This window comes from Chrysemys picta, chromosome 7, assembly GCF_011386835.1.
Source record: "Chrysemys picta bellii isolate R12L10 chromosome 7, ASM1138683v2, whole genome shotgun sequence".
Lineage (NCBI taxonomy): Eukaryota > Metazoa > Chordata > Testudines > Emydidae > Chrysemys > Chrysemys picta.
Genome location: NC_088797.1, coordinates 111,370,083 through 111,392,920, shown reverse-complemented (window position 1 = coordinate 111,392,920; position 22,838 = coordinate 111,370,083).

The following is a 22,838-nucleotide window of genomic DNA, read 5'->3' as shown; positions in this document are numbered from 1 at the left end:
CTGCATTGGAATATTGATAATGCTATACACTGTATTAAGTTTCTTTGCCTCAATTTCAAGATAATTTATTTTCCTTAATGAACGAATTCCCCCTCCCCTCCCTACTTCTTTGTCTTGCCTATAGATGCTATATCCTAAGATTATGAAATCTAGTTTTCTTACTAACCGTGTTTCTGGTATATCAGTGATATCAGGTTTAGTATTCTTATCAAGGATATTTTTCTTTATTTCCTGTACATGTGCTATTAGGCTATGTGCACTCCAACAGTAAATAATTAGTACCGTTCTCGTTAGCCTTCATTTAAAGCATTTCCTTCACTTAAAGCATGGAGTCATTCTACTGATAAATAGCTAACGCATAGGTACTTTTCTGCTGCTTTAACCATAATTTTCATTTTATTTTTTCCCTGTGATGTGCAGCTTATTACTTCAGTCATAAATGCTATAAATCTCTCTTTCTCTATACATAATCCATCTCCTTCTATTTCCCCCTGTATCATTCATTATATCCTTTCATTTATTCTGTTGCGCATCTATCTCTTATTCCTTACCGAGTTTGCTTTCCTCTTCACCTTTTGATCTGAGATGTCTCCTAGTAGCTTTCACATATGATGTTATTTGTAACTTTTGTATCTCTTGCTTGCTTTGCTGCTATACCACCTCCATATGCTGCACTGGGCTTTCCTCCACAGTTGCTACACTTTAATTCTGTCCCTTCCACACAACGGTCATAAGAGTGCTCCCCTCCATATTTACTGCATCTATTTGCCACATGCCCAAACCTTTGGCATCTATAGTACCTCACTGGGGGTGGGATATATGGTTCTGTCCAAAAAAATCTGGTATTTTATTGGTACCCTCGCTGGAAGGTTTCTCCTTTGAATGCTTCTAGCACAGCTGTTAATGGCTTTCTTTCCCCTCCTCTTCCTAATTAGCCACTTAGCATATAGTACCTCATCTTCCTCTAGGCCTTGCTTTACTTCATCTTCAATCGTACAACCTCCTTTTATTTCCAGCAGATGCTTCAGCAGATGGCAGCTTACTTTCACTTTTCTTAACAATTTAATCTTTAATAATTTCCCTACTTGTTCCTTGCTTTTACATTCAAATAATAGATCTCCTTCTTGCAGCTTTCTAGCTCTCTCTACATCTCCAGTGCTTTTTTAAAATCCATTCTGTCACTTTCAGAGGGTTTATAGCCCCTGGCTTCACATCCTGGACTAATGATTTTATTATTATTACATTTAATTTTTTCTCTTTACTCTTTCCTGTCTTTCTACCTGTTTCTTCTTCTAGCTCTGGCATGTCCACCCTCTTCTTTTTCCTAACCTGTGACCAACGTTCTGCTCTGCTATCTCCACCATCATTTTTTCTAGATTCATGTCAATATTCCCCATTATATCTTCCATCTCCCCAAAAAGTATAGCTCAGCAAGAGCTGTCAGCCAGCCTTCCAGGGCTCTACTAACTCTCCCCCAGCCAGTGCAGCCCCCAGCCAAGCCAGTCCAGCCCTCAGACAGACCAGGTCTTCCTCCTTCTGAGCTGAATGACTCTCTTTTAAGCCTTGTCTCCAGCTGCAGCTTGCTCTGGAGGCCTGGAGGGACAGGGCTAGCTCGGCCCAGTATTGTCCTTACTCCTTTTACCCCTTCAAGCCCCAGTGTGGGGTTTGTACACACCACCATAAGACCACGCCAAGGAATTGGGTTTGTGATTCACAGGAGAACTCTGATCTTGTAGTTGCATCTGTGTTCTTTTCCTGAGAGGGCCTTTTGTATGTCCTGACTAGATCTGAAGAGACAAACTTGTATGTTAAAATGGGCAAGTCAGCTAAGAGCTTTAGAAGAATGCATGTGACCAAATAAATGTTCATTCCTAGTTTCTATTGCTGAACATTTATATAGAAAAGAAATGTGATATGGGATATTTTCAGTTCACCAGCAACTAACTGCACAAGAACAAGTTATAACCTGAGCAGTTTTTTATGGAACCTCTTGTGTCATTTATTTTGTATTGTTCATTTGTTTATTTTCCCTTCTTTTCATGCACTAAAATGTGAATGTTATTTAGTAATGCCTTCCTGAGATTAAACTAAATCTCCACATTTATGATCCTATCAATATTCAGTATTGGATGAAGCAATGACTTTTTACACTATTAAAAGGATGTTTTGCTAAAATAATAAAACACCACCATGAACATGGACTGGAAAACATTACCCTTCGTAGAAAAGCATTGAATTGTCTCCTAAAATACCTAAGTACTCCTGAGCATACCAGATTGCTGCACTGCGAATGTCACTGATGGAATTCATAGCATTGCCAAGAGCAATACCACTAGTTCTGGGCAAATAATGAAAAATAAATTTGTAGAAGTATTTGCTCAAATTTTAAAATGAAACATTTTTTATGAATTGCCTAGAAGTCATATCCCTAGCCATCATCCAGCCCTACAGTTTTTAGATAAAAACCATATTTAAATTATTATTTGCAGTATGATTTCTGTATAGGTGGCACCTACAGATCCCCAATTTCGGATCAGGGCCTCAATGCATCAGGTACTATATCCACATGTCATAATAAACTATACTTGGGCTGCCATTATTTTAACCACTTAGAAATTAGAAGGTCATATGTATTTTTGTTACAAAAATAACAGCCTAATGGCCTGATATAAACCAATATCCTTCCTGCCTGACAAGCTGTGACATAAGTGATTGTATTAATTGTGACCTTTTGCTTTCCTGAATTGATTGTCTTTGACTGCGGAGGACACTCAATATTTCTTCCGTCTGTTCTAGACATGCCATGTCATCTCTTAGGACTCTGTCACCTGCTGCAAGATCCCTTGATTGTTTGTGAGAGCCCAAAATAACTTAACAATTCAGTTTGTTTTTCATAAACATAATTAAGCAATAAGGGGGAGGTTTTCCAAAGCTCCAATGGGAGTTGGGCACTGAAATCCATAGGATTTGCCCTGGGTGCCTTGGAAAATTTCCCCATAAATAAAAGAGCGAATGACATTGGTGATATGTCCATTTAATTTATGTTAGAATTGGCCTTGGTAAGAAGTTCATAAATACCACCTCCAGTACTGTAAAAAACAAACACCCAAACTGCAGTGAACTATAAGGTCCAAGAACATTTTGCTCAAAGTTATTTAAAGACATTGGGGTGGGAGAGTCATATTCACCCAGGGTTTATGCCAGCTTCTGCTTCATAAAGCCTGGCAAATGGCCCCCAAGGAGATGGATTGGTACAGGGGCAGAAAGTGGCTACAACGCTGCCAGAGGGACAACAGTGAGATTGTTCCACCTCCCTGGACAGTGCCACTCTCACTGTTGTCCCTCTGGCAGAGTTGAGGCCACTTCCTGCCCCTGTACCAATCCATCTCCTTTCAGAACACCTTGGGGACCATTTGCCAGGAGTTTCTCCAACAGAAGCTGGCATAAAGCTTGGATGAATATGACCACCATGTCTTTAAATTAGCCCCAGCAAAATGTTCTTGGACCTTATAGTTCATTGTAATTTGGTTGGTTGTTTTTTCACGGTACTGGAGGTGGCGATTATGGACTTCTTACCAAAGCCAATTCTCACATAAATTACATGCACAGCTTTGGGGGAAATGTGCTATGCAGCAGAAGGATTTCACAGGCACAGGGAAATATAAAGGACACTTCCCTGTGCAAAATCCATTGAGTCTGGCTCATTGGTTTAAGACAGGGAACTGCCCGACTGAGGGGCCAATAGTGCAGGTTTCACTCTGTGTGTGTATGTGTGTGAGAGAGAGAGAGCATTAATCCACTGTAGTTAATTGTAATGTTCCCTATTACAGTAGAAAATATGCAGGCTTGAAACTTTAGTATAATTCAATATATTCTCCAACTAACAAAATAAATCAGTCTTTTTCTGCAGTTTTATGACCACAGAGCTTTTTGCATTTGCAAAGCTCACTTCAGTGCTGAGGTTACAAAACAAGAGTGAACTATTGATTAACTGCTTCATACAGGCACTGAGACAAATTGCAGAGAGCAGGATAAAATGAATTTTACAGTAGAAATGCTCATGCTCATCTAGTAAGTTTCTCATTGCTGAGGCCATCATCTTCAATGAATTCAGCCATGCTTTAAGTTGGAGCTAAAGCAAATGTGTCTGTTGCATACCAGTCCTTTTCAACAACAATCATACTTAAGTCCTAATGAACAAATGGCTTTAGCAGAAAACACTTGGGGAACTTGTCGAATTGTTATACGTTTTTCTTTGCAGTTGCACCTTTTAATTGATTGATTACTGAAAATCGTTTTCAAACATTCACCTTAGTTTGGTAAACCTATCTGGTGTTTGTACCCAGCATAACCCCAGCATTCCTAATACAACACCCATGGAAATGATTCATTTAATCAGGGATTTGGTTGAAAGGAGACTCTTCAAAGTAAACAATCCATGTTGAAAGTTATACCCCAGCTTTGGGCATTGGTGAGTTTAAGATAGGTGGGATTCAGATATTATTTATATTACAGTTGCACCATGAGGTTTCAACCAATAGTAAAAGGTGGTCCCTACTAGTATCCCCATTTAACAGAAAGGGGACAGAGTCAGAGAGAGATTAAGTGAATTGCCAAAGATCACACAGGAAATCTGTATCAAAGGAAGGAACTGAATACAGATCTCCTATGTCCCACTCCAATGCCTTAACCACAAGACCATTTTTATTTTCTGAATGGGACCTGAACTCCAAGGAATCAATTCTCCCCACTTGGAATGGGTAAAATTGCCTTTACATAGAAGATCAACACAAGACTTAAGTACAATTTTGTGGGCTTATATGGTGCATAGGCAATTAGAGCCTCAAATTGTGGGACATTTGCCCACTAGCAGCATATTCTGCATCTGTCACTCTCAATAATAATAATGAAAGTTATCCACACACTCTGAGGGGAGAATAAAAAAAGATAGTTGATTTTCATTCGCACAGCCACTCAGGAGCCAGTCTACCCTGAAATGCTTGGTGAGTATTGATGCTTCCTGTATCAGAAAGCCAATCTATTCACATATCTGGATGTTAGTGGATTTTTTCAGCAGTATGCATAATGATGTGTACATTACAACTGAAATTAGGGTCTGGTACTTGTTTCTCTGTGTTAAAACATTTCCTTTTAATTGATGTTTGTTGGCAATGGTTAGTGATAACATTTTATACGACTGAGGTCTGGCGATGCTTGTTAAATAAGAGATTGGAAAGTGGAGTAAACATTTTTAATTAGTAATTGATGTCTGAGAGCTGCAGCTGCTCCAGTGCGTTTATGCAAAAATAATAGCACTGATAAGTGCATGATAAAAACACATTGGGTCCAGGACTGTCAGGTGCTTAGTGGACTTCACTGTCAGTGAAGTCAATGAGAGATGAGTATGCACAGCACCTAAAATGTCAGGGCCATTATGAGGGATACTGAGAACAGAAAATGCCAAACATACTCTGTATGCTGGTCCTACCCGCATGACTAGTGCCTAAGAACCCAGCTGTACTATGTGGGACTTGTATAATGCAGAATTCCAATGCCCAAATTATTTCTAACTAATATTCTTACCGTGCTTCCTTGGTCAATGCAATGTTTAACTTAATGTTCAAACATTCACCTTAGTTTGGTAAACCTATCTGGTGTTTGTACCCAAAGAATGGGTACAAACAAAGAATGGGAAGGGACACTTGGACTTAGCTCATTCATATGTCTGTCACTCTTCCTGTTCCTTTTATAAAGTCCTTTAATTGTTGCTATTTATTAGTGAATATAAAGCTTACGAACAGCATATACAATGGTAGAGCGGGGCATAATGCAGGTAGGCACTGATCAAGCTTTCCTACATTCAGTGAGTTGGATGGGGACTGATCTGGGTCTCCATGAGAAAACTTTGACCCTCTCAAGTGCAGCAACATCACCTAACATATCTGATGCAGTACAGAGATGCTTCTGGGACAACAGGGAGCTGGAATATGCAGAATATTCCTGACTTTTCAGCATCACGCTACCTGGAAGCCTAAGGAAGTAGAGAGGTGCCTATATTGCATCAAGGGCTCAGTCCTGGTACAGCAGAACACTTTACTCCTGGGGGAATTCTGCACCACTGCACATGTGCAGAATTTATGTCTCCCACAGATTTCTTTGCTTCCCCACAGAAAAATGACTTTCGGACAAGGAAGCAAAGGGAAGGCGCAAGATCAGTCATGCGACCCTCCCCAGCACTATGTTTCAGGTGCCCTGGGCAGCCGGCAGAGAGGTAAATCACTGTAGGGCAGGGGGCAGGACTGGAGAAGACCCAGCTGGTGGCTTCTACCCTGCATCAGGCTCAGCTGCTAGTCCTAGCTGGGCTGGGGAGGACAGCACTTCCTCTTCCCCTGCACAGCATCTGGGGCTGAGTCAGACACATGCCAAGATTTCTCCCCCAGCTGCAGGAAGCTATGCAAACTTCCCTCCCACCCTGCACCCATCGCTTCTCAGCTGCAAGGGGGGGGGAATCCCTGTACAGGGAGCTACTCCCCCATCTGCTCAATCCCCGTGCATTCAGACCCCTTCATACCCAGACCCTCCCGCTGAGCCTCACCGCCACCATACACACTCAGAATCCCCCAGATGAGCCCCACTTCTTCTGCACCTGGACCACCCCCATGAGCCACCTGCACCCGGATCCCCATCCCACTGAGACCCAACCAGCTGCACCTGGATCCCCATCCCACTGATCCCCACTTTCCCAGCATCTGGACCCCCCACTAAATCCCCCAAACCGAGACCCCCCTGCCAAGCTCTATCCCCCACACACCCAGGTCCCCCTGCTGAGCCCAACCACCTTCACCTGGACCCCCCTGCAGAATCCCATTACCATTGCACCCAGAACCCCCCAAGAAGCCCCTGTGCATCCAGATCCCCCCAAACACACACCCGGATCCCCCACTGAGCCGCCTACACCCAGATTGCCCCACACAGAACCCTCTCAACCTACACCTGGATCCCCCCACACTAAGCCCCTCCACAGTTGGATCCTGCCTTGCTGAGCCTGCTTGCCCACACCTGGTGCACCTGACACAGAGGGGCAGAGCCCTGGGGTGTTTCTGGGGCAGACACAGTCCTTGCGTTGCATCAGGGTTGGGTTCAGACTCACCACTGAGTCCATGTCCCACCTCTGTGCAGCCCAGGGCCTGTGCTCCCCAATGCCATGCTGGAGCCTCTGCAGTTATTTATTTATTTATTTACTGACAAATAAAATTTGCAGAATTTTAAAATATTATGTGCAGAATTTTTATTTTTGTGGCACAGAATGCCCTCAGGAGTAGCACTTAATCATGTACATGTCTTTACACAGATGCCTAGTCCTACTGAAGGGGTAGTGGCTCAGCACTTTGCAGGCTCAAGTCCTGAAAGAGCAGGCAAATGCAATAAATCAGAAAGTTCAGTGGAGGCAAGTATTTATACTGCCAATGATACTGTGCAAATAGAAAGCTGAAAGCAGGACAATTTCCCCCAATAGTAATACACAGGGACTATCCTCCCGCAGGAAACAATGAAAGCCTTATCACATGAAGTTAGGTCAGAGGAGATGTATAGCTGAGTTCTTTTCCATCTTTTTGTATTTATGAGGGGAGCTCTCATCATTGCTGCTTCTAGAATGGAGGATGGGGATCAGGGACATAATTCCCTAGTTAATAATGTGCAGAGCCATCTGTGTTTAGTTCTGGCCATTAACAGTTAGGGTCAACATGTCTCTTCTGTGAGTGCACAGTGGAAGAAGAGAGCACAATGAGCCTTCCGGCCTGGCTTGTATGATCTGCATGAGGGGCCAGGCAGAAGCGCAGACCCCAAGCCTCGGGAACTCTGGGGGCTGCCCCCTTTTTGCTACTCCAGAGGTACACAAAACCAGAGGATGAAGCCCCACATCCACTTTGCATGAAGTGTGATCAGTGTACCTAAGGTCATATTCTGCACCCTACTTAGGTACATTCTCCCTGCTAGATGGGTACGTTTTAATTAGCACAATCCGCTCCTAAATATTTAGGAGACATTCTGAAGAGCAAAAATAGTCTTGGCTCATCATGTATTTAGCTCATCATGGCTCATCGTGTATTTAGTTAACAAACATCTTCAGGCACTTCACAGGAAAACAACCTGCTCTTGCTTTATTCTGTGTACGCTTGTTTGAATAGGAATTAATGTAATTAATTCTGGATTTAAAAATATCAACATGTGGAAGTAGCTGCATACCCTCTAAACAAAGGTCTCTGTCAGAACACAGGCATTACAGATTGTCTAGATAGTTTATTTTCATTAGGCAAATGAAGAGAAATGTTAAGGAACTAGCAATAAATGGGAAATTTAAAGCTGCAAAATTCAGTACTAACTGTCATTCTCCTGGTTCATTGTTTTGGGAAAGATGATTTTTCTTGAAGGTAACATGCATACATTACAGCCACATCCTCTGGTGGGGCAAATCAGTGTAGGTCTGTTGACTTCAATGGAGCTATGCCAGTTTATAGTAACTGAGGTCTGGACCCTACATATTATAATGCTTACATATAGACATCAAAGGATGTATTGGGACACTGCAAGTAACAACTCTAGCGCACACAGGCAGGAATTAACTTTTTCATAGCACTACCCCCTCTCCCACAATCAAGACAACATAATATCAATCAAAGTAACTTGACACTAAATAAAGATACAGCACCATCTATTGGTCTCATGGGTGTTCACTGACCAAGACTAAACACAGAACCAGTGGAACAGTTTACTCTTTCAACTCCCCATTAGTCACCGGGTGAGTGACACTGGTCTTTATCTTGGTTATCTGGAGATGTCAGCAAACCTCATGTAATAACCTTCCCCTGATCGTTACAGATGTGGGTTGGTGGGCCAAAATGCAATTCTACATGTTTCACCAATGAATCTATAACTGTCTCAGCAATTTTATCCTTCAGTGACTGCAGCACCACATACTTCAAGAGGTGTCATATGCTACCTGCAAATACTGAGTTTCAACTGGTGTTTCTGATAGTGGGCCTTTTCAACTCAATCTATATGAACTCCCAGGTCTTACTAGGTTGGGGCATTTCCCCTAAAGGAGTTCTGGGTCTCCTTGATGGTGCTTTCCTTTATTTTCAGGAAAGACAGGAAGGTACCCAGTCCATAATGTCTGTAGCCATGCCCAGACAAAAAACATAATGTTCTCTGTAAGCTTGCTGGCAAGACAATCTTGCAACAACCATCATGCACCAGTAAGTTGGTAGCCAGATCAATACATTCAACCTCCCCCATCTGGGTCTCCTTCAATAGACCTGTTGGTGCACTACAGGGAACTCAGGTCCTTAGACTGTTCTTCCCAGATGTTGTCCCAAGACCAGTCTGAGTCTATTCTCAGTGCCCTCCCCCAGCGAAGGAGCATCCACAACCATGTTTTGCTTTCCAGGTTTATGAAGAAATGTGAATGTATATTGGACAGTTTGTGAATCCATCTCCACAGGCATCCTTCTGGGTTGGGTTTCATAGCAAGCCACTGCAGGGGACTGTGGTCTGTGTATACTATGCATTCCACAACACAGCAAATATGGACAATAGGCCCTCCGTATAATCAGACACTCCAGTGCTGTAGCCAAATACTTGGTTTCCCTCACTTAATTTGCAATCTCCAAAAGTCATCAATCTGCACCAACTGAGCTCATCAATTTGTTCAAGGGCAAATCCAATAGCAATTAATAGACAGGATGGGTCTGGGACCTTGAGTTCAGCATAGTTTAGAAGTCCAAGCCAGACACAAATGTGTCCGGCACAAGATGCCAAGAAAAAGGAAAAATATGTGTGCATCCAGTTGCAATACTTGCTTATAGAAATAAAAGGATTTGTTGGGATATTGCGAGTACCAATGCCAGCACATACAGACAGGACTTGTCTTGGTTTTGAATAGCTAGGCTGAAGTTAACAACATAGCAAGGCAAGACAACTTAACGCTAAGATAAAGATACAGCACCACATATTGGAGGTGCTGTCTGCGCTGATCATTACAATATCCAAGACACACCAACGAGGACTACAGGTGGTTGCAGTGTGCTTCACGAGCAGTCATTTCCCATCCAAATGATTCTATGAGCAGTCCACAGACTTCAGCTGCAGAGGGGCTGTATTTAATGTGTATTTAATGGCTCACACCAATAGTAATGAGACCATCAAGATATGACATGTCAAGAATATCACTTGATCACTCATGTAAAAATGTTCTGGCATTAAGCAGTACAAGCTATGGCACAGACTTTTGTCCTTCCTAAGAAGAGGATTTCAGTGCCTGGTACCTGAATGTAAAACAGCATTTTTTGAACCTGCCATTATCAAAAACAATTGGCTTAACAAGAAAGATTAAGAGAACTAAATAGGTGGAGATAAGCTGAGTGACCTGACAACCTTTACAAATATCTGAAGGATGTAAATCCAGTGTGGAGGGAAATATTTAGCCTGATGTAAGAGTATAGAACCAGAAAAACTGTATGAAATTTAGAGAAGGAAAAAGAAGGGCAAATAGCTAGAAAATCATTCTAACAATAAGGCTTATACGATGAAGGAATAGCCTAGGAAATCAGTGGAAGTCCCATCCTTGGATACATTTAAAACCCAGGCATGGCAGAGTTAAAGGTCCCTTTGTGTTACCACAGCACTGGAAAATATAATATAAAAGAAAAAACTGCACTGGTGGGTAGTGTGACTTCCTATGTCTAATTACTATAATTTGGTGATTCTGAAGTGCAGGTCATTATACAGCTATTATGGCCCAACCATTAGAGTTTTGTAAAATGTTTCCAACTTTTTTCCCCATTGAAACTTCCCTTTGTTGGCAGAGAATTTTTTCTCAAGTTTTTAACAATGTTTTGTGATTTTTTTAAAAATCAAGTGTCAGTTTATGTCATTTATAGTTTTCCATTTTCACAATAAGAAATATGCTAAAATGACATTTTGATTTTTTGTAAAAATGCCACCAGGCGATTAAACTGACCAAACAAACAAACACCCAATTAAAAATAGAAAGTGATAAATGATAGGTGGAATTTGGGCACTTGACTTCAACTCTTCTGAAAACCCCAGTGTAAAGAAGTTGGCTGGACTCTGCACTCCCTTGTGACCAGGGTGCCTCTGCTCTGCCCTGCTCTCTGTGCCTGTTCCCTTCCCTCCCTTTTCTGTACAGAAACTCCACATGCTTGCTTGTGCAGTTGTCACTCTTATAGGGTTCCGGGTTTATTCAGACAATAACTCAAAAAACAAAACCCAGAGTCCCCCAAATCTGCTCCAAAGCATGGCTCTTACTTAAGAAGCTGCATGTGGCTTGCAGCTGTCTTGCTCAGAACTGACTCCTCAGCTCTCCAGACAACTGCTCCAGCTCTTATAAGGCACCAGCTGCTTGCTGTTCCCGCCCCGCATCACGTGTCTCTGGCTAGCTCAGTTAGCAAGCCTACTTCAGGTCTCTTGCAGGCAGCTCCCTCACTCACTTTTCCTCTCTCACACCCAGCCTTAGGGCTAGTCTACACTACCCGCCCAGATCGGTGGGTAGAAATCAATCTCTCGGGGATCGATTTATCGCGTCTCATCTAGACGGATAAATCAATCCCCGAATCGAAGCGTGTACTCCCACCTCGTCAGGAGGAGCAAGCGCTGTCGACGGGGGAGCCGCGGCGGTCGATTTGCTTACCCCATCCTCACAGCGGGGTAAGTCGAATAGGATATGTTGAATAGCGTAGCTGAATGTGTGTATCTTAAATCGATCCCCCCCCCAGTGTAGACCTAGCCTAAGTGATATGCTAAAGCCCAATTTAATAATGTCTTTGTCCATATTACCTGTTGTGATGTCAAATGAAAACATCAAGATAACATTAACATAAAAATTAGGCTTCTTTGCCTAAGGAAAGAACAGGGAGATGGGCCAAAATACTTCAGGCAGCGCTTCTGTACAAATAGATGAAAAAGGATTGCACTTAAAAAAAATCCTCTCCGCCTGAAGTTGTAACTGTAGTTATTCAGGAAAAGTGAAGTAGGAAGAATGACTCTGGTTGTTTTGTTTAGCTGATAATATATAGCATGCCACCGAATAGGGACATTTATAAAAATCATCATGCAATGAATTAGAAAAAGCTCAGAAAAAGTGTGTAATATATTTCATATTCCTTTTGCTGTAGGCTTTCTGTTCCAATCGAGTAGCTTAAAGCTGCACCTGCTGTGACTGGCATTTATCACTCATGAATTTTCTAGTTAATTTTGAGGGAGACAGAGTGGTGTGACTAGTGTGCAAATGTTCACTGAAAGATTTCCTGCTCGATTGCTGGACTATCATTGCTCCAGCTGTTTGCAGAGCCTTTCATCTTTGGAGAATGATTTACACACACTTAAGCATCACTAATAGTATAACGGGGGTAAGTATATGTGCACATAAATGTGTGCATGCATGTAGAAAAATATAGATAAATATATACGTGTGTATACACACACACACACACACACCACATCCCCAAAAACCTCCATTAAAAGAAGATTAAGGCTGCAAGTCAAGCACTCGAAAGTTAGGAAATGCCCGAATGAAGGTCGCCCTCGCAACTTTAATTCAGCCCCTTTGTGTGTATGCATTATGATACACTATAATTATGTGAACTCCTTCAATTTTTTTCCACAGGACTCCTTACTTCATTCAGTGCACTCAATGGACAGTGCTCACTGAATGGGTAGCTTACTCAGTCTTTCTTTTCATTCTCCCATTCTGTGTGTGACCTCATGCATTATTTATTGCATGCCATCCAAGCCCTGCACTAATTACAGAATGATTAATTTCCTCGTGGGCTTTTCAGTGGTGCTCTCCTCATAGTTTCTCAGATCTTTACAAACATTACTGAATTTCTCTTCACAGCATGACGATGAGGTGAGGTAATGTGCTAGCATTAATCCCCATTTTACACATGGGGAGCAGATGCAGAGAAATTAAAGCCAAAGATGTCAAGTGTCAACTAATTTTGGGTGCCATATGTGAGACAATTTATATAGCATTTCATAGCACAATTCCCATTGATCTCAACTGCAGTTGGGAATGCTCAGCACTTCTGCAAATCAAACCCCTGGTGTCTCAAGTTAGAACACAGTGTCCATCTGAGAGAATTTTGGTTTACGTGATTTGTCCAGCATCTCACAGAAACTCTGTGGCAAAAGCAGGGATAAAAGATATTTCTTCAGAGCAGCATTAAACTGCCTTAACCATAGGATCATCTTTTCTAGGGTTACCATATTTCAGCAAGCAAAAAAGAGGACGGGAGGAGCCCCGCCCTAGCCCCGCCCCTGCCCCTCCCACTTCCCGCCCCCCCAGAACCCCCAACCCTCCCCCCGTTCCTTGTCCCCTGACTGCCCCCTCCTGGGACCCCTGCCCCTAACTGCCCCCCAGGACTCCACTCCCTATCTAAGCCTCCCTGCCTCTTGTCCCCTGACTGCCCCAACCCTTATCCACACCCTCACCCCCAGACAGACCCCTGGGACTCCCACGCCCCATCCAACCACTCCCCACCCCCTGACAGCCCCCCCCAGAACTCCCAACCCATCTAAACCCCTCTGCTCCCTGTCCCCTGACTGCTCCGATCCCTCTCCCCACTCCTGCCCCCTGACAGCTCCCCCCTAGAACTCCCAGCCCCCCACCCCCCGCTCCTTGTCCCCTGATTGCCCCCTCCTGGGACCCCTGCTCCTAACTGCCCTCCAGAACCCCACCCCCTACCTAAGACTCCCTGTTCCTTGTCCCCTAACTGCCCCCTCCTAAGACCCCCCCCCAACTGCCCCCCAGGACCCTACCCCCTACCTGTACCCTGACTGCCCAAAACTTTCTCCACTCCCCCCAAAAAGCCCCCCCCCCGTTTCTTGACTGCCCCCTCCAGAACCTCCCTGCCCCTTCTCCTGCCCCCTGGCCCCCTTACCCTGCTGCTCAGAACAGGGTGTTGGGCTCTGTGCGAGCCGAGCCGGACACATGGCTGCGCTCCCCAGCACAACAAAACCCGGTCCCTGGCCCTGCACAGTGCTGCCGGACCGGGCTGCAGGGGAGAGCTGCCCCTGGCTCAGAATACAGGGCGGATCCGGCTCCTCTACAGCTGCTCCGGAGTCCAGCCCGGGACTTTCCTGCAGCCCTCCCAGCTGCTCGCTCTGCTCTGCCGGGGGAGGGGGGAAATCCCGGACATTTTGAGTGCTTTACAAATTCCCCCCGACGCTATTTTTAGCACAAAAAGGAGGACATGTCCGGGTAAATCCGGACGAATGGTAACCCTATCTTTTCTCTCCCTGCAGCTCCCTGCCTCATTCACCCAACACATGCCAATGAGGCAGGTATCTTGAAGACAATAGCTTCACTCACTACACAATCCTCATTTATTCCCAGAGCACAGTCCATCCTGAGCAGTGAATGAGACAGTGATCCTAGGGGGTGTGGGGGGGTGAAAGTGATTATGTAATTAAAGCTATCAAAATACTTACACATTAGGAGACTTCTCTGTTTTTGCACTCTTGGAATAAGACAGACTGTCTGAACGTATTTAAAATAAGAAATGCAATGCTAGCTGAATTCTGGGAACTATGATTAGAAAAACCTTAAGAGGTTTAGCAATTTAATGAAACTAATGATGAAAAAATCTTCACTGTTCCAAGAGTTATTTAAATCTTTTTATGCAATATCTGTTATGGAAAGTTACTCTGAATACAGAAACGCCCTGTTCTTCCAACCGCATTCAATAGGTTATGTTTTATGGCATGAAAAAGTAGACCAAACAAAATCAGGCTCATAATATTTTTTTGAAACCCGAAACTGTTTTTTTTATTAAAAACCCAAAACTTGGCCTGAGTTCTCCAAAGTTCAACAAGCACACACCAGACCCAATCTAAAGTTTCAGGTGGAAGCCATGCAAATTCAGTGCATTCACATATTTTTACTCAAAAATAGATACTATTTCTTTTTCAGTAACACTTAATAGCACCAATTAGTAACTATGATCACATTGTGCCAGGCACCGCGCTGAACTGACATGTAGTAAAAAGACAGTCCATGCCCTGAAGAGCTGTGGTGGGTCAGGGTCCACATCAGTCCCCACCAAGAATATAAGAACATAAGAACGGCCATTCTGGGTCAGACCAAAGGTCCATCTAGCCCTGTATCCTGTCTTCCAACAGTGGTCAATGCCAGGTGCTTCAGAGGCAATGAACAGAATGGGTAACGATCAAGTGATCCAGCTCCCCACCAGACCACAATTCAGGTTGCTTACACACTCCTTGCCCTGCTTGTGAATACAACAGATTCTCCAAACAAAAATGTTCCTTTCCCTCTCCCACCCTGGGGCAGAGGGAGAATAAGAGTAAACAAGAAAGACAAAAGTGCTCAGTCTCTGTCACCCCTTCAGGGTTTGGCTTATCTGCAGGCTCTAGTGGCCTTGTTCAGAGAAGGGTCTGTCTCCAGCCCCTCCTTTTGGTAACTCCTGCTTTATATCTGGTCCATACAGCTCAGGGACAGCAGAGTCTATAACTGTCTACTGCTTTGTTGATCTATCCCTGTAGCCAGCTATCACCAAGTCACAGCAGTCTTCCCCTAGTCACCACCCCTTCCTGTGAGGGGCTTTCCCTTTTTAAGCTTCCTCCCTCCAGGTAGAGCACTCCATACAGATGTGTCTGGTTAGTGCTAGCTAAGCCCACAAGAGCTTGTTAGCCATCTCTCTGCTGAGTGAGGGTGGCCCCCTCACAAAGCTTGCAGCCTTTGTTAATGCAAAGATGTAACCGATGGATGAAACAACCAATGGGTAAGGGTGGAATTGAGTGAGACTGAGACATCATGAACATGATTTTGCATAGACTAAAGGTGTGTGCATTATGGCCTATCATCAGCCTAGTCATTATCGACAGGCAATATTCTGTATGTAGCAAGATAAAAGTTAGTCTGAAACAGGGATCTGAATTTGGTAATTCTAGCTAAATTTTACTTCAAGTTTTGTGGATCTATTCACATACTAAAGTTTAATAAAATTCAGAGATTGCAAATCCATGTAAATCAAAACAGGACTTCCATGAACCCTTACAAATTGAAGCTATAGGGCTTTATACAGCTCAGTTCATAATCCCCTTAGTTGAGGAATGTGTCCAAGTAGGCAGAGGTCTCTGCTTTTTTTGTCTGATGAGCAACTGAAGACAATTCTCATTCCCTGTGCCGGCCTCAAGTGACTCTTGGTCTCAGTAGAGGGCGGGGGCAGTTATCACCTCTGAAAATGAAGCACCTAAGTAAGTGGCCTAACTTTGGACACTGACATTTGAAAATTTTGGCATAATGACTTGTCCAAGGACAAACAAGAAGTTCGTGGCAGGGTCGGGAACTGAATGCAGATCTCTTAACTCATAGTCCTTTGCTAAAGGGTACATTACACTAGTGTAATTTCCAGTGTGGGTAGATTGTGTACACTAACTTTGATCAAGCTAGGATAATAAAAATAGAACAATAGCCACAGTGGCATGAGCAGCGGGGTGGGCTAAATGCCCCGAGTATAACCCAATGTGGGATAATAGATACTTTCACCAGCAGCTAGCTCACACTGCTGCAGATACACTTCTATTTTTAGCACACTAGCATGATCAGAGCTAATGTGGGTATGTCTTCCCGAAATTAGAGCTCCAACTCCAGCATAGAAATACCCTTACTGACAAGAAAATCCTTCTTCCCCTCTTGAAATGAAAATTTTCAAATCTTTAAAAGATTCAAACAATGCTTTCCCCAAAGATGTAGGTCAGATTTCATTTTATTCAAACCTTTTCAGCCACCTTAACTCTTGTCCACTTTACTACCCCTTCCACTTCCACCTCTTTCTGTTGCCAGAACTCCCCACTATTGCTGGGCCAAACTGGCTTTCTGCTATTGATGCCCACCAATATTGATAGCTAAATTATCTCCCTCTTTGCTATCACCCCTCAGCCTTCTATCTGCTTCCACACTTCCTCCTTCCGCACTGAGGGTCTGGATAAACTCTGAGTCAATTATCTAAATCCCCACTGCGTTCCTCACTACAGTTTTTAAAGGACAAGTGTTTAAATCCAGCCCTGCCTCTTTCTTCAATTAATTTTCATTTTTAGCGATGAGGAAGAGTAATGCCAGGTTTTATGCTAATCCGCATCAAGAGCTAATTTGAGCCTGTCAATATAACAACACAGGTTGAAATAGATATACCCCTGAGAAACACTTTGCCTGTTTATGTACTGGAGACAGGAGATGACAAACAATAATGAAATGTGCATTGCTGTCAACAGCAGTCACAGAGGATCGCAAGATAATTGTTTCCTTCCTAGGCCGGATGGAAAGCATTTTATTTTTGTCAAATAAAGTAACAGATTCTAAGTGGCAGCTTGATGAAGATGACAATCTGATATTTGCAGAATGATATTTACTTTGGGTGGCAACCTGGGCAAATAAACACTGCAAGGAATTATTCATAATTAGTAGGGAAATTGGGGTCGGGAGCTCAGTGTTTGCAGCTTCCCTGACTGGAATATTTAATAACTGGAACTCAATGGATTAAGGCCGTACTGGCGAAAGAAGTGTACAAATATGCCTGTTTTAGAACCAAAAGTTTTAATTCCATTACATTCCAAGGACGGGTATATGACTATACACTTTTCTGATAGCCTGGCATGATCACAATGCCATGCAGTAGGTCTGAGTTAGCAAGACTGAAGAGAAGTAAATGACAAGAAAGCCACTACTTCAGTACTTCTACCCTGAAATACAATGATGGCCATTTAAAGTGGGAGTGAGTCATGAGAAATGTTGTGAGTCAAACAGCTGTAAAGATAAACGATATATTATTTGGCTGGATCGATAGTTGTAAAGAAGGATCTCTTTGCAATTAAAACGCAGCTTGTGCATTAATAGAAATGGGTGATGCCCTCCTCCTATGGAATTGTGGTATGGTAAAATATGGACTGTCCTTGTAATGCAAAAGCTTTCACACCAAGTACATATGCAACAGAAGTGACAAAAAGAGGATAGGTATTTGGAAATGTGGTCGGTCATCCTTTCTAGCATACTAGTATACGAGGAGGAGGAGGGGTCCCCAGCCAGCAAGCCAGAATACTCAGTCAGGGACTTTGACTATTAAGCTGTTCCTGAATAACTAATTAATGAGGTAGGATGCAAATGTTTTATTGTAATTTTGCTGTAATAAAAAGTTTTTTAAATAACCCAACAAACTCCTCAGCGTAGGATCTTTATCACCTGCATTATAAGATAATTAGTTTCTGTGGAGAAGCCACTAAAAAACAAAGGATTGTTTGTTGTTGTTTTAGTTGTTAAATGACAGCGCAGGGGTACCAGGCAGTGGTATGAGAATGGTTATTCAAACAAGCACAAATATATAGTGAATATAGTGAAACTGGGCATTCATTTGTCTCAGGCATTATTCTTCTCTGTAGTTAAATGTGTGTGTTGTTGGATTCTGCCATATAGGGGCTAAGCATTTGTCTGTAAGCCAGAAAGAGAAAAGATGTTCAGACAAGTGATAGTGATATGTGCTGGTACCACAGAATTAAAATAATCACTTTGCTTTAGAATGAAAGCCCACCATCATTAGAAAAAGCCTAACTGCATAGAAAATGGCCCATAGAAATATGCCATTTTGTGAGCAGCACTCATATAACATTTTAGAAATCCTACAAGGCAGTAACACAAGGTTGGATTTGGCATTTGCTGTATAGTTTAAGAAGTGTGAAGGCCCCTGCAGGATACCTAATCTGATCCAGTCTGGCGTAATCCTATTTGAAAAGCATATTTTGCTGCACAGCTAATAGGAAAATAATAAACACAACAGTTAGATATTTAAATAAACCCACCTGCCATAGCCAAGGCATATTTTTAAAGGAAATCTTCAAATGCAATTAAGAATTAAAATAACTTGAAGCAAGTGACAACTTTACAGAGCCAAATGGCTGAGGGGGAACCAGTCAAGTTTATGACTATGTAAGTTAATGTGCCACGTAAGTTAAGGAACTATAGATGTTTGATATTGAGTAGGGAACTGAAGAGAGCAAGTGGGTGATATACTGAAAATCTACTCACCCAGGTGATGCAAGTTCAACGAACTTTCAAAGATGTAAAAGTTCACATTTCCTGATCACTACACTGGGAGGTGTGAAGCTAGAACTGTGGATAGGCTAGAGTCAGAGAAGGGCTACTGCCAGTCAGGGATAGTTAGAACCTAGTTGGTAATCTAGTCTGTCTCCCTGCTCCAGAGTGGATTGCTTCTTGCAGGCTGTATATTTTCCAGAGTTTCATCCAGACCATTTTCAAATGGAAACAGAGTTAGAGTAAGAGACTTGTGTTCCACTACATGCCACTGCAGTGTAGATGTAGCCTTTGCTTTATTCGTGCTATTATTTATCTGCTAGCCCAAAATATCTCCTCTGAAGAGCGACGTGTGCACAGCTGGGAGGTATGTTGCTGCAGTTGAGGCAGGATACCATGAGGACCTGAACAGAAGATGTAGCTCTGAGTTACACCAGGGATGAATTTGGTCCATTATATGTTGCAGCTATAAAGCAACTAGTGGACTCTTTTGCTGTCAATTCTATCTAGTAAATCAGTTAATAAATAATTATAATTGCATTTCTGAATCCGCCATTGGTATACACTAAAAATCAAGAATATACTTTCCAATCCTATGCACAAAATATTGGGCCAGATTCTCTTCCCCTGGTCTTGCCACTTTGTGCCATTCAAGCGCTAATTGCATATAGCCTTACCCATGTGAGTAAAGACTGTCCCTGGCATTTGTTTTACATTAATGTAACTCCAATGGAATTACTCCCGATTTGCATCAGTGTAAGGGAGGACCAAAGCCTGTTTAGGCTATTATTCTATAAATTCACATGAGAAGAAAATTAGGCATATATTGTAGTGTTTGCAGGTTATTAGCCTAATTGAAAATGTTGGAGCAAGATCTGCAGCAAACCAGAGCATCACAGCAATGGGGGATGAAATGTGCATGCTGTAACAGTTGAATCTGAGCCATATTTTACCATCAGTCTTTGCACAAACGGCACACTGATATCAATGAGAGCAGTGGAGAAGCGGACTCTAGATTTTGGAGAGCTTGGAATTCAATGAACCAGGCACTAAGACAGTGAAAAATGGTATCATCTGAAAGTAGACAAGCAAATTTGAAACACAAGATCCTTTCACAACAGGAGTTGAGGATTATTTAATCAGCGAGTGACTGGGAAAAGGTTGCCCACAGGATGTTTCTAATTTGTTATGGAAATTGGTGAAAAGTAGGTTTGTTTTAATTGTTTTAAACTCTAAAAACACCTTGAATATTGTAAACACATTTTCCTATTCCAAAATGAAAATGTAACGTACACTGTTTATTTTCTGTTCTTTCTCTCTGCCTTCATTCTAATTTTTTTTCTTTCTATGCTTGCTGTTTTTTGACTCTGTCTTTTTTAGGAGTCTAATTTTCTCCCTCAGGCAAATTTTGGTTTTATGTAAATTTTCTGTTATTTTATCTTCTCCTTTTCATTATCTTTCAAATACATTTGATTTCTTTTGTGATTTTCCTCTCTTTAGTTTATTTTTTTCCATCGAGTATTTTCTCTCACTTATTTAATGTGCCTTTATGGTCATTTTTAGTCCTTCATTCTAGTTTCCTTCCCTTTTTCCTCTCCATTCTCTATTAAATCTTTTCCCTTCCTCCCTTGAACATGCCAATTTTTCCTCTTTCACCTTCCACCTCTACTTTATCACTCTAACTCCTTTTCCTCTATCACCTCTATCTTTCTTTTGCTTTTCTCTGTCAATCCTGACCTCTTTTCCCTCAAGCTTTCTCCTTACATTCCCTTGTTCCTTCTTTGATTTTCATTTACCTCTTCACCCTCAGAAAAATACAGTAGTTATTGAGGATATTAACAGATTGGGGGAAATGTATTGCTTTCACCTCATTAGCTTTATACATGACAAATTTCGTTCCAATATAATGTATTTTACAATTAGGGATAAATCCTGGAGTTTATGAAATGAAATGGCTGCTGTAAAACTGACCAGCTGAATGAAGAGAGGGCAATTTATTTACATAAAAATTAGCAATGGGCTCACACCATGAGAAATTCAGAATGGGGATGTTGGTCCAGTCCATGATAAAGGTATTGCAAGAATCCAGATCCAAGGTTGGATTTCAGACAGCCCCAAAAGCTAGGGGATTGGTTTGGGACAATCTCAAATCAAACTGATCATTTAAAAAGAAAACCACATATCAAATCCTGATCTGGTTCCAATAAAGCCAATGGAAACTTGGCCTCTGATTTCAGTAGAAGCAGAATTGGGCCTTTTTATGAAGTTCCTTATCTATATCCCCAAATGACACTGGTTCCTCTTTATGCATTGTGTTGGGCGGCTTGACATTGATCATGATAACATTAATCCCACAGCTCAAGCAAACTGAAACCTAGCCAAATATTGTCAGGGGCTCTCTGACAGCCTCTGTCCTCTGCAGGGGGAAGGTTCCCACCCACTACTGCTGGTATGATGTACCTATCTCCTAACTCCCAAATCAGCTGCTGATACAAAAACCTCACTCTGTCCCTAGCCAGTGCTGTGTGTGTACCACATTCTTTAAAGATTACAGAAAAATCAGTGAAAAGAAGGCAGGCAGCCATTCAAGCTAAATAATGAATAAGGCTATGGGTCAGATTTTCCCCTCCTGTGATAAAACCCATGGGAGGGGACTTGGGGAAGAGATCTCCCTCAGGATCTCCTCACATAGTCCCTTCCCTATCATTTAATCAGAGATATTTGCTCCTCCCCCGCCCAAATGAGTTGTGAACGGATCCCCAACTTTGGAGGAATCAGTGAGATCCCAGGAGATTCACAGGAGATGAGGGCCATCTTCACAGTGCTGCTGTGCCACCATCCCTGGCAGCATGGTTCCAATCTTGGTGTGCTACCATGGACACCTTCTGGCAGCCTGCTGTGGGGACTCTCCTTAAAGGGAAATGCCCACTGCAAAGCGTGCTACTCAGGAAAGATCTCAGGCCACATTTCCTTTTCCCAGGAAGATCCACAGGATCTAGAAGGAAAATGACATTCATCCTTATCCCCGGCCCTGCTCCCACCCAAGAAAGCATCACTCACTCTCCTTACAGGTATCCTACCCCCATAGGCACAGTGCTTGGGGTCCTGGGAATGGGATCCTGTTGTGAAAGCAGCTGGTTCCCTTCTCTTTCATGGGAAGGGTGCCACTCACATGTGGTTAGGAATTAGGTTCACAGATGTAAATCAAGCACTATAGACATGAACTCTGCATTGATTTGTTATACATTGAGGAGCTAAATAACAGGGTAAGTACGGTAGGTATGTTGAGAAGTGAGTTTTTGAAAGTCCCACCACAGTGTCAGTTTCACCATTCAGCATAAGGGACTGTTGTCTGTCTTACAAGGGGTTGCCATCTGAAAGGTACAGAATATTCCTTCCCATTAGGAGGTTTAATATCATGGGATTGATAAGGAGACAGATACAAACTTGCTTTACTGTGCATTGAATTTGTTTTTCAGTGTTTCTGTTGCCAGCTCTTAAATTAACCGAAAACGCTTTTAAATGTCACATTTTGGGATTTATCTTAAAACAACCTGGAAACTGAAGTTTTCAGTTGTTTCATGTAGGAACTGAATGTTCTCAGTCCTAAGCAGTCTCATGACAGTGTCAAAATAGCAGCTTTCTGTTTAACTGTTATTGTATGGCAGACCCTTTAAAAAACCTTTTCAATACTTGCTTTTTTTTCTCATTAGCT